Genomic DNA, 10,000 nt, shown 5'->3' with positions numbered 1-10,000 from the left:
AGTACAGAGAGACAGAAGGAGAGAGATCAGAGTTGTGGAATACAGAGAGAGAGAGGAGAGAGACCACTTCCTCTCCACACCCTCTCCATCTCTCTCCACCCTCTCATTATCTCTCTCCTTCTCTCTCCATCTCTCTCCACCCCTCTCCATCTCTCTCCACCCCCTCTCCATCTCTCTCCACCCCCTCTCCACCCCCTCTCCATCTCTCCACCCCCTTTCCTTCTCTCTCCACCCCTCTCCATCTCTCTCCATTTCTCTCCATCTCTCTCCACCCCCTCTCCATCTCTCTCCACCCCTCTCCTTCTCTCTCCACCCCCTCTCCATCTCTCTCCACCCCCTCTCCATCTCTCTCCACCCCCTCTCCATCTCTCCACCCCCTTTCCTTCTCTCTCCACCCCTCTCCATTTCTCTCCTCTCTCCACCCCCTCTCCATTTCTCTCCTTCTCTCTCTACCCCCTCTCCATGTTTCTCCATCTCTCTCATGCCCTCTCCATCTCTCTCCACCCCCTCTCCATCTCTCTCCGCCCCCTCTCCATCTCTCTCCACCCCTCTCCATCTCTCTCCACCCCCTCTCCATCTCTCTCCACCCCCTCTCCACCCCCTCTCCATCTCTCCACCCCCTTTCCTTCTCTCTCCACCCCCTCTCCATCTCTCTCCATTTCTCTCCATCTCTCTCCACCCCCTCTCCATCTCTCTCCACCCCTCCTTCTCTCTCCACCCCCTCTCCATCTCTCTCCACCCCCTCTCCATCTCTCCACCCCCTTTCCTTCTCTCTCCACCCCTCTCCATTTCTCTCCTTCTCTCTCCACCCCCTCTCCATTTCTCTCCTTCTCTCTCTACCCCCTCTCCATGTTTCTCCATCTCTCTCCATGCCCTCTCCATCTCTCTCCACCCCCTCTCCATCTCTCTCCGCCCCCTCTCCATCTCTCTCCGCCCCCTCTCCATTTCTCTCCTTCTCTCTCCACCCCCCTCCATCTCTCTCCACCCCCCCTCCATCTCTCTCCACCCACTCTCCATTTCTCCCCATCTCTCTCCACCCCCTCTCCATTTCTCCCCATTTCTCTCCATCCCCTCTCCATCTCTCTCCACCCCCTCTCCATCTCTCTCCACCCACTCTCCATCTCTCTCCACCCCCTCTCCATCTCTCTCCACCCCCTCTCCATCTCTCTCCACGCCCTCTCCATCTCTCTCCACCCACTCTCCATCTCTCTCCACGCCCTCTCCATCTCTCTCCACCCACTCTCCATTTTTCTCCATCTCTCTCCACCCCCTCTCCATCTCTCTCCATCTCTCTCCACCCACTCTCCATCTCTCTCCACCCACTCTCCATCTCTCTCCACCCACTCTCCATTTTTCTCCATCTCTCTCCACCCCTCTCCATCTCTCTCCATCCACTCTCCATTTTTCTCCATCTCTCTCCATCTCTCTCCACCCACTCTCCATCTCTCTCCACCCACTCTCCATCTCTCTCCACCCACTCTCCATCTCTCTCCACCCCTCTCCATTTTTCTCCATCTCTCTCCACCCCTCTCCATCTCACTCCACACACTCTCCATTTTTCTCCATCTCTCTCCACCCCTTCTCCATCTCTCCACCCACTCTCCATTTCTCCCCATCTCTCTCCACCCCTCTCCATCTCTCTCCACCCCCTCTCCATCTCTCTCCACCCCCTCTCCATCTCTCTCCACCCCCTCTCCATCTCTCTCCACGCCCTCTCCATCTCTCTCCACCCACTCTCCATTTTTCTCCATCTCTCTCCACACTCTCTCCATCTCTCTCCACCCACTCTCCATCTCTCTCCACCCACTCTCCATCTCTCTCCACGCCCTCTCCATCTCTCTCCACCCACTCTCCATCTCTCTCCACCCACTCTCCATTTTTCTCCATCTCTCTCCACCCCTCTCCATCTCTCTCATTTTTCTCCATCTCTCTCCACCCCCTCTCCATCTCTCTCCACCCACTCTCAATCTCTCTCCATCTCTCTCCACCCACTCTCCATCTCTCTCCACCCACTCTCCATCTCTCTCCACCCCCTCTCCATTTTCCTCCAACTCTCTCCCCCCCCTCTCCATCTCACTCCACACACTCTCCATTTTTCTCCATCTCTCTCCGCCCCCTCTCCATCTCTCTCCACCCCTCTCCATCTCTCTCCACCCCTCTCCATCTCTCTCCCCCCCTCTCCACCCCCTCTCCATCTCTCCACCCCCTTTCCTTCTCTCTCCCACCCCTCTCCATCTCTCTCCATTTCTCTCCATCTCTCTCCACCCCCTCTCCATCTCTCTCCACCCCTCCTTCTCTCTCCACCCCCTCTCCATCTCTCTCCACCCCCTCTCCATCTCTCCACCCCCTTTCCTTCTCTCTCCACCCCTCTCCATTTCTCTCCTTCTCTCTCCCACCCCCTCTCCATTTCTCTCCTTCTCTCTCTACCCCCCTCTCCATGTTTCTCCATCTCTCTCCATGCCCTCTCCATCTCTCTCCACCCCTCTCCATCTCTCTCCGCCCCCTCTCCATCTCTCTCCGCCCCCTCTCCATTTCTCTCCTTCTCTCTCCACCCCCTCCATCTCTCTCCACCCCCTCCATCTCTCTCCACCCACTCTCCATTTCTCCCCATCTCTCTCCACCCCCTCTCCATTTCTCCCCATTTCTCTCCATCCCCTCTCCATCTCTCTCCACCCCTCTCCATCTCTCTCCACCCACTCTCCATCTCTCTCCACCCCCTCTCCATCTCTCTCCACCCCCTCTCCATCTCTCTCCACGCCCTCTCCATCTCTCTCCACCCACTCTCCATCTCTCTCCACGCCCTCTCCATCTCTCTCCACCCACTCTCCATTTTTCTCCATCTCTCTCCACCCCTCTCCATCTCTCTCCATCTCTCTCCACCCACTCTCCATCTCTCTCCACCCACTCTCCATCTCTCTCCACCCACTCTCCATTTTTCTCCATCTCTCTCCACCCCTCTCCATCTCTCTCCATCCACTCTCCATTTTTCTCCATCTCTCTCCATCTCTCTCCACCCACTCTCCATCTCTCTCCACCCACTCTCCATCTCTCTCCACCCACTCTCCATCTCTCTCCACCCCCTCTCCATTTTTCTCCATCTCTCTCCACCCCTCTCCATCTCACTCCACACACTCTCCATTTTTCTCCATCTCTCTCCACCCCTTCTCCATCTCTCCACCCACTCTCCATTTCTCCCCATCTCTCTCCACCCCCTCTCCATCTCTCTCCACCCCTCTCCATCTCTCTCCACCCCTCTCCATCTCTCTCCACCCCTCTCCATCTCTCTCCACGCCCTCTCCATCTCTCTCCACCCACTCTCCATTTTTCTCCATCTCTCTCCACACTCTCTCCATCTCTCTCCACCCACTCTCCATCTCTCTCCACCCACTCTCCATCTCTCTCCACGCCCTCTCCATCTCTCTCCACCCACTCTCCATCTCTCTCCACCCACTCTCCATTTTTCTCCATCTCTCTCCACCCCCTCTCCATCTCTCCATTTTTCTCCATCTCTCTCCACCCCTCTCCATCTCTCTCCACCCACTCTCAATCTCTCTCCATCTCTCTCCACCCACTCTCCATCTCTCTCCACCCACTCTCCATCTCTCTCCACCCCCTCTCCATTTTCCTCCAACCTCTCCACCCCCTCTCCATCTCACTCCACACACTCTCCATTTTTCTCCATCTCTCTCCACCCCTTCTCCATCTCTCCACCCACTCTCCATCTCTCTCCACCCCTCTACATCTCTCTCCACCCCTCTCCATCTCTCCACCCCCTCTCCATCTCTCTCCCCCCCTCCATCTCTCTCCACCCCTCTCCATCTCTCTCCACCCCCTCTCCACCCCCTCTCCATCCCCTCTCCATCTCTCTCTACGCCCCCTCCATCTCTCCACCCCTCTCCATCTCTCTCCACCCACTCTCCATTTATCTCCTTCTCTCTCCACCACCTCTCCATCTCTCCCACCCCCTCTCCATTTCTCAACATCTCTCTCTACGCCCCCTCCATCTCTCTCCACCCCCTCTCCATTTCTCCCCATCTCTCCATCTCTCTCCACCCCCTCTCCATCTCTCTCCACGCCCTCTCCCATCTCTCTCCACCCACTCTCCATTTTTCTCCATCTCTCTCCACCCCTCTCCATCTCTCTCCACCCACTCTCCATCTCTCCCACCCACTCTCCATCTCTCTCCACCCACTCTCCATCTCTCTCCACCCACTCTCCATCTCTCTCCACCCACTCTCCATTTTTCTCCATCTCTCTCCACCCCTCTCCATCTCTCTCCACCCACTCTCCATTTTTCTCCATCTCTCTCCATTTTTCTCCGTCTCTCTCCACCCCTCTCCATCTCTCTCCATCCACTCTCCATTTTTCTCCAACTCTCTCCACCCACTCTCCATCTCTCTCCACCCACTCTCCATCTCTCTCCACCCACTCCATCTCTCTCCACCCACACTCCATCTCTCTCCACCCACTCTCCATCTCTCGCCACCCCCACTCCAACTCTCTCCACCCACTCTCCATCTCTCGCCACCCACTCCCCATCTCTCTCCACCCACTCCATCTCTCTCCACCCACTCTCCATCTCTCTCCACCCACTCTCCATCTCTCTCCACCCCCTCTCCATCTCACTCCACACACTCTCCATTTTTCTCCATCTCTCTCCACCCACTCCCCATCTCTCTCCACCCACTCTCCATCTCTCTCCACCCCCTCTCCATCTCTCTCCACCCCCTCTCCACCTCTCTCCACCCCCTCTTCACCTCTCTCCACCCCCTCTCCATCTCTCTCCACCCACTCTCCATCTCTCTCCACCCCCTCTCCATCTCTCTCCACCCACTCTCCATCTCTCTCCACCCACTCTCCATCTCTCTCCACCCACTCTCCATTTTTCTCCATCTCTCTCCACCCCCTCTCCATCTCACTCCACACACTCTCCATTTTTCTCCATCTCTCTCCACCCCTTCTCCATCTCTCTCCACCCACTCTCCATTTCTCCCCATCTCTCTCCACCCCTCTCCATCTCTCTCCACCCCCTCTCCATCTCTCTCCACCCCTCTCCATCTCTCTCCACCCCCTCTCCATCTCTCTCCACCCCTCTCCATCTCTCTCCACCTCTCTCCACCCCTCTCCACCTCTCTCCACCCCCTCTCCATCTCTCTCCACCCCCTCGCCATTTCTCCCCATCTCTCTCCACCCCCTCTCCATCTCTCTCCACCCACTCTCCATCTCTCTCCACCCCCTCTCCATCTCTCTCCACCCCCTCTCCATCTCTCTCCACCCCCTCTCCATCTCTCTCCACCCACTCTCCATCTCTCTCCATCTCTCTCCACCCACTCTCCATTTTTCTCCATCTCTCTCCACCCCCTCTCCATCTCACTCCACACACTCTCCATTTTTCTCCATCTCTCCACCCCTTCTCCATCTCTCCACCCACTCTCCATTTCTCCCCATCTCTCTCCACCCCCTTTCATCTCTCTCCACCCCCTCTCCATCTCTCTCCACCCCCTCTCCATCTCTCTCCACCCCTCTCCATCTCTCTCCACCCCTCTCCATCTCTCTCCACCCCTCTCCACCTCTCTCCACCACCTCTCCATCTCTCTCCACCCACTCTCCATTTCTCCCCATCTCTCTCCACGCCCTCTTCTCTCTCAATTCAATTCAAATTGCTTTCCTGGCATGATGTCACAATGTACATATTGCCAAATCTTTCTCTGACAATTAAGTGATTCCTTTACAATATTAACCCTCGAGCTACAGACATATTAACCCTCGAGCTACAGACATATGAACCCGAGCTACATACATATGAACCCTCGAGCTACAGACATATGAACCCTCGAGCTACAGACATATTAACCCTCGAGCCACAGACATATTAACCCTCGAGCTACAGACATATTAACCCTCGAGCTACAGACATATTAACCCTCGAGCTACAGACATATTAACCTCGAGCTACAGACATATTAACCCTCGAGCTACAGACATATTAACCCTCGAGCTACAGACATATTAACCCGAGCTACAGACATATTAACCCTCGAGCTACAGACATATTAACCCTCGAGCCAGACATATTAACCCTCGAGCTACAGACATATTAACCCTCGAGCTACAGACATATTAACCCTCGAGCTACAGACATATTAACCCTCAAGCTACAGACATATTAACCCTCAAGCTACAGACACATTAGACATACATCGATTACCAACTGGGGTAATTTTGACCCCAAGAAAGAAACGATTTTTAGAAAAAGCTAAAATCACATTTCTTTCTTATCAAAACATCATTACACAAGTAATTCATGTTATTTGAAATAGGAAAATGTCCAAAAAAGACTGTTATTTTAACAAAATTAGTTCATTTGCATATTCTGAAAAACAAAAATATAAAATTGTCCTTTATAGAATGTGCTGTATTTTTTCCCACATCAGTACTAAAATCATTTGATTATAAATCAAATAACATTTTATTGTTCACATACACATGGTTAGCAGATGTTATTGGTCACATACACACGGTTAGCAGATGTTATTGGTCACATACACAGGGTTAGCAGATGTTATTGGTCACATACACAGGGTTAGCAGATGTTATTGGTCACATACACAGGGTTAGGCAGATGTTATTGGTCACATACACAGGGTTAGCAGATGTTATTGGTCACATACACAGGGTTAGCAGATGTTATTGGTCACATACACAGGGTTAGCAGATGTTATTGGTCACATACACAGGGTTAGCAGATGTTATTGGTCACATACACAGGGTTAGCAGATGTTATTGGTCACATACACAGGGTTAGCAGATGTTATTGGTCACATACACAGGGTTAGCAGATGTTATTGGTCACATACACAGGGTTAGCAGATGTTATTGGTCACATACACATAGGTTAGCAGATGTTATTGGTCACATACACAGGGTTAGCAGATGTTATTGGTCACATACACAGGGTTAGCAGATGTTATTGGTCACATACACAGGGTTAGCAGATGTTATTGGTCACATACACACAGTTAGCAGATGTTATTGTTCACATACACACGGTTAGCAGATGTTATTGGTCACATACACACGTTAGCAGATGTTATTGTTCACATACACACGGTTAGCAGATGTTATTGGTTACATACAGGGTTAGCAGATGTTATTGGTTACATACACAGGGTTAGCAGATGTTATTGGTTACATATACAGGGTTAGCAGATGTTATTGGTCACATACACAGGGTTAGCAGATGTTATTGGTCACATACACACGGTTAGCAGATGTTATTGGGCACATACACAGGGTTAGCAGATGGTATTGGTCACATACACAGGGTTAGCAGATGTTATTGGTCACATACACACGGTTAGCAGATATTATTGGTCACATACACACGGTTAGCAGATGTTATTGGTTACATACACACGGTTAGCAGATGCTGCTGGTCACATACAGGGCTAGCAGATGGTATTGGTCACATACACAGGGTTAGCAGATGTTATTGGTCACATACACACGGTTAGCAGATGTTATTGGTCACATACACACGGTTAGCAGATGTTATTGGTCACATACACACTGTTAGCAGATGTTATTGGTCACATACACACGGTTAGCAGATGTTATTGGTCACATACACACGGTTAGCAGATGTTATTGGTCACATACACAGGGTTACCAGATGTTATTGGTCACATACACACGGTTAACAGATGTTATTGGTCACATACACACGGTTAGCAGATGTTATTGTTCAAATACACAGGGTTAGCAGATGGTATTGGTCACATACACAGGGTTAGCAGATGTTATTGGTCACATACACAGGGTTACCAGATGTTATTGTTCACATACACACGGTTAGCAGATGTTATTGGTCACATACACGTGTTAGCAGGTGTTATTGTTCACATACACACGGTTAGCAGATGTTATTGTTCACATACACAGGGTTAGCAGATGTTATTGGTCACATACACACGGTTAGCAGATGTTACTGGTCACATACACAGGGTTAGCAGATGTTATTGTTCACATACACACGGTTAGCAGATTGTGCAAGTTCTCCCACTTAAAAAGATGAGAGAGGCCTGTAATTGACATCATAGGTACACTTCAACTATGACAGACAAAATGAGACAAAAAAATCCAGAAAATCACATTGTAGGATTTTTTATGAATTTATTTGCAAATTATGGTGGAAAATAAGTATTTGGTCACCTACAAACAAGCAAGATTTCTGGCTCTCACACCTGTAACTTCTTCTTTAAGAGGCTCCTCTGTCCTTCACTCATTACCTGTATTAATGGCACCTGTTTGAACTTGTTATCAGTATAGAAGACACCTGTCCACAACCTCAAACAGTCACACTAAACTCCACCATGGCCAAGACCAAAGAGCTGTCAAAGGACACCAGAAACAAAATTGTAGACCTGCACCAGGGAGAGGGATGGAACTTTGTGGAAAATAATATTTGTGTCATTCTCAAAACTTTTGTAGGTGTCATACATTTACATTTACATTTAAGTCATTTAGCAGACGCTCTTATCCAGAGCGACTTTACAAATTGGTGAATTCACTTTCTGACATCCAGTGGAACAGCCACTTTACAATAGTGCATCTAAATCATTTAAGGGGGGTGAGAAGGGATTACTTTATCCTATCCTAGGTATTCCTTGAAGAGGTGGGGTTTCAGGTGTCTCCGGAAGGTGGTGATTGACTCCGCTGTCCTGGCGTCGTGAGGGAGTTTGTTCCACCATTGAGGGGCCAGAGCAGCGAACAGTTTTGACTGGGCTGAGCGGGAACTGTACTTCCTCAGTGGTAGGGAGGCGAGCAGGCCAGAGGTGGATGAACGCAGTGCCCTTGTTTGGGTGTAGGGCCTGATCAGAGCCTGGAGGTACTGCGGTGCCGTTCCCCTCACAGCTCCGTAGGCAAGCACCATGGTCTTGTAGCGGATGCGAGCTTCAACTGGAAGCCAGTGGAGAGAGCGGAGGAGCGGGGTGACGTGAGAGAACTTGGGAAGGTTGAACACCAGACGGGCTGCGGCGTTCTGGATGAGTTGTAGGGGTTTAATGGCACAGGCAGGGAGCCCAGCCAACAGCGAGTTGCAGTAATCCAGACGGGAGATGACAAGTGCCTGGATTAGGACCTGCGCCGCTTCCTGTGTGAGGCAGGGTCGTACTCTGCGGATGTTGTAGAGCATGAACCTACAGGAACGGGCCACCGCCTTGATGTTAGTTGAGAACGACAGGGTGTTGTCCAGGATCACGCCAAGGTTCTTAGCGCTCTGGGAGGAGGACACAATGGAGTTGTCAACCGTGATGGCGAGATCATGGAACGGGCAGTCCTTCCCCGGGAGGAAGAGCAGCTCCGTCTTGCCGAGGTTCAGCTTGAGGTGGTGATCCGTCATCCACACTGATATGTCTGCCAGACATGCAGAGATGCGATTCGCCACCTGGTCATCAGAAGGGGGAAAGGAGAAGATTAATTGTGTGTCGTCTGCATAGCAATGATAGGAGAGACCATGTGAGGTTATGACAGAGCCAAGTGACTTGGTGTATAGCGAGAATAGGAGAGGGCCTAGAACAGAGCCCTGGGGGACACCAGTGGTGAGAGCGCGTGGCGAGGAGACAGATTCTCGCCACGCCACCTGGTAGGAGCGACCTGTCAGGTAGGACGCAATCCAAGCGTGGGCCGCGCCGGAGATGCCCAACTCGGAGAGGGTGGAGAGGAGGATCTGATGGTTCACAGTATCGAAGGCAGCCGATAGGTCTAGAAGGATGAGAGCAGAGGAGAGAGAGTTAGCTTTAGCAGTGCGGAGCGCCTCCGTGATACAGAGAAGAGCAGTCTCAGTTGAATGACTAGTCTTGAAACCTGACTGATTTGGATCAAGAAGGTCATTCTGAGAGAGATAGCGGGAGAGCTGGCCAAGGACGGCACGTTCAAGAGTTTTGGAGAGAAAAGAAAGAAGGGATACTGGTCTGTAGTTGTTGACATCGGAGGGATTGAG

General features: G+C 51.4%; 1 protein-coding gene across 1 annotated transcript in view; it reads right to left on the bottom strand.

Annotated features, from left to right (window-relative positions):
- LOC135554808 (F-box/LRR-repeat protein 16-like) overlaps positions 1-10,000 on the bottom strand; it is a 158,441-nt gene that overhangs the window by 57,164 nt on the left and 91,277 nt on the right. The gene's annotated exons all lie outside the window — the stretch shown is intronic.

This window comes from Oncorhynchus masou, chromosome 14, assembly GCF_036934945.1.
Source record: "Oncorhynchus masou masou isolate Uvic2021 chromosome 14, UVic_Omas_1.1, whole genome shotgun sequence".
Classification (NCBI taxonomy): domain Eukaryota; kingdom Metazoa; phylum Chordata; class Actinopteri; order Salmoniformes; family Salmonidae; genus Oncorhynchus; species Oncorhynchus masou.
This window is presented reverse-complemented; position numbering and strand designations above follow the sequence as displayed.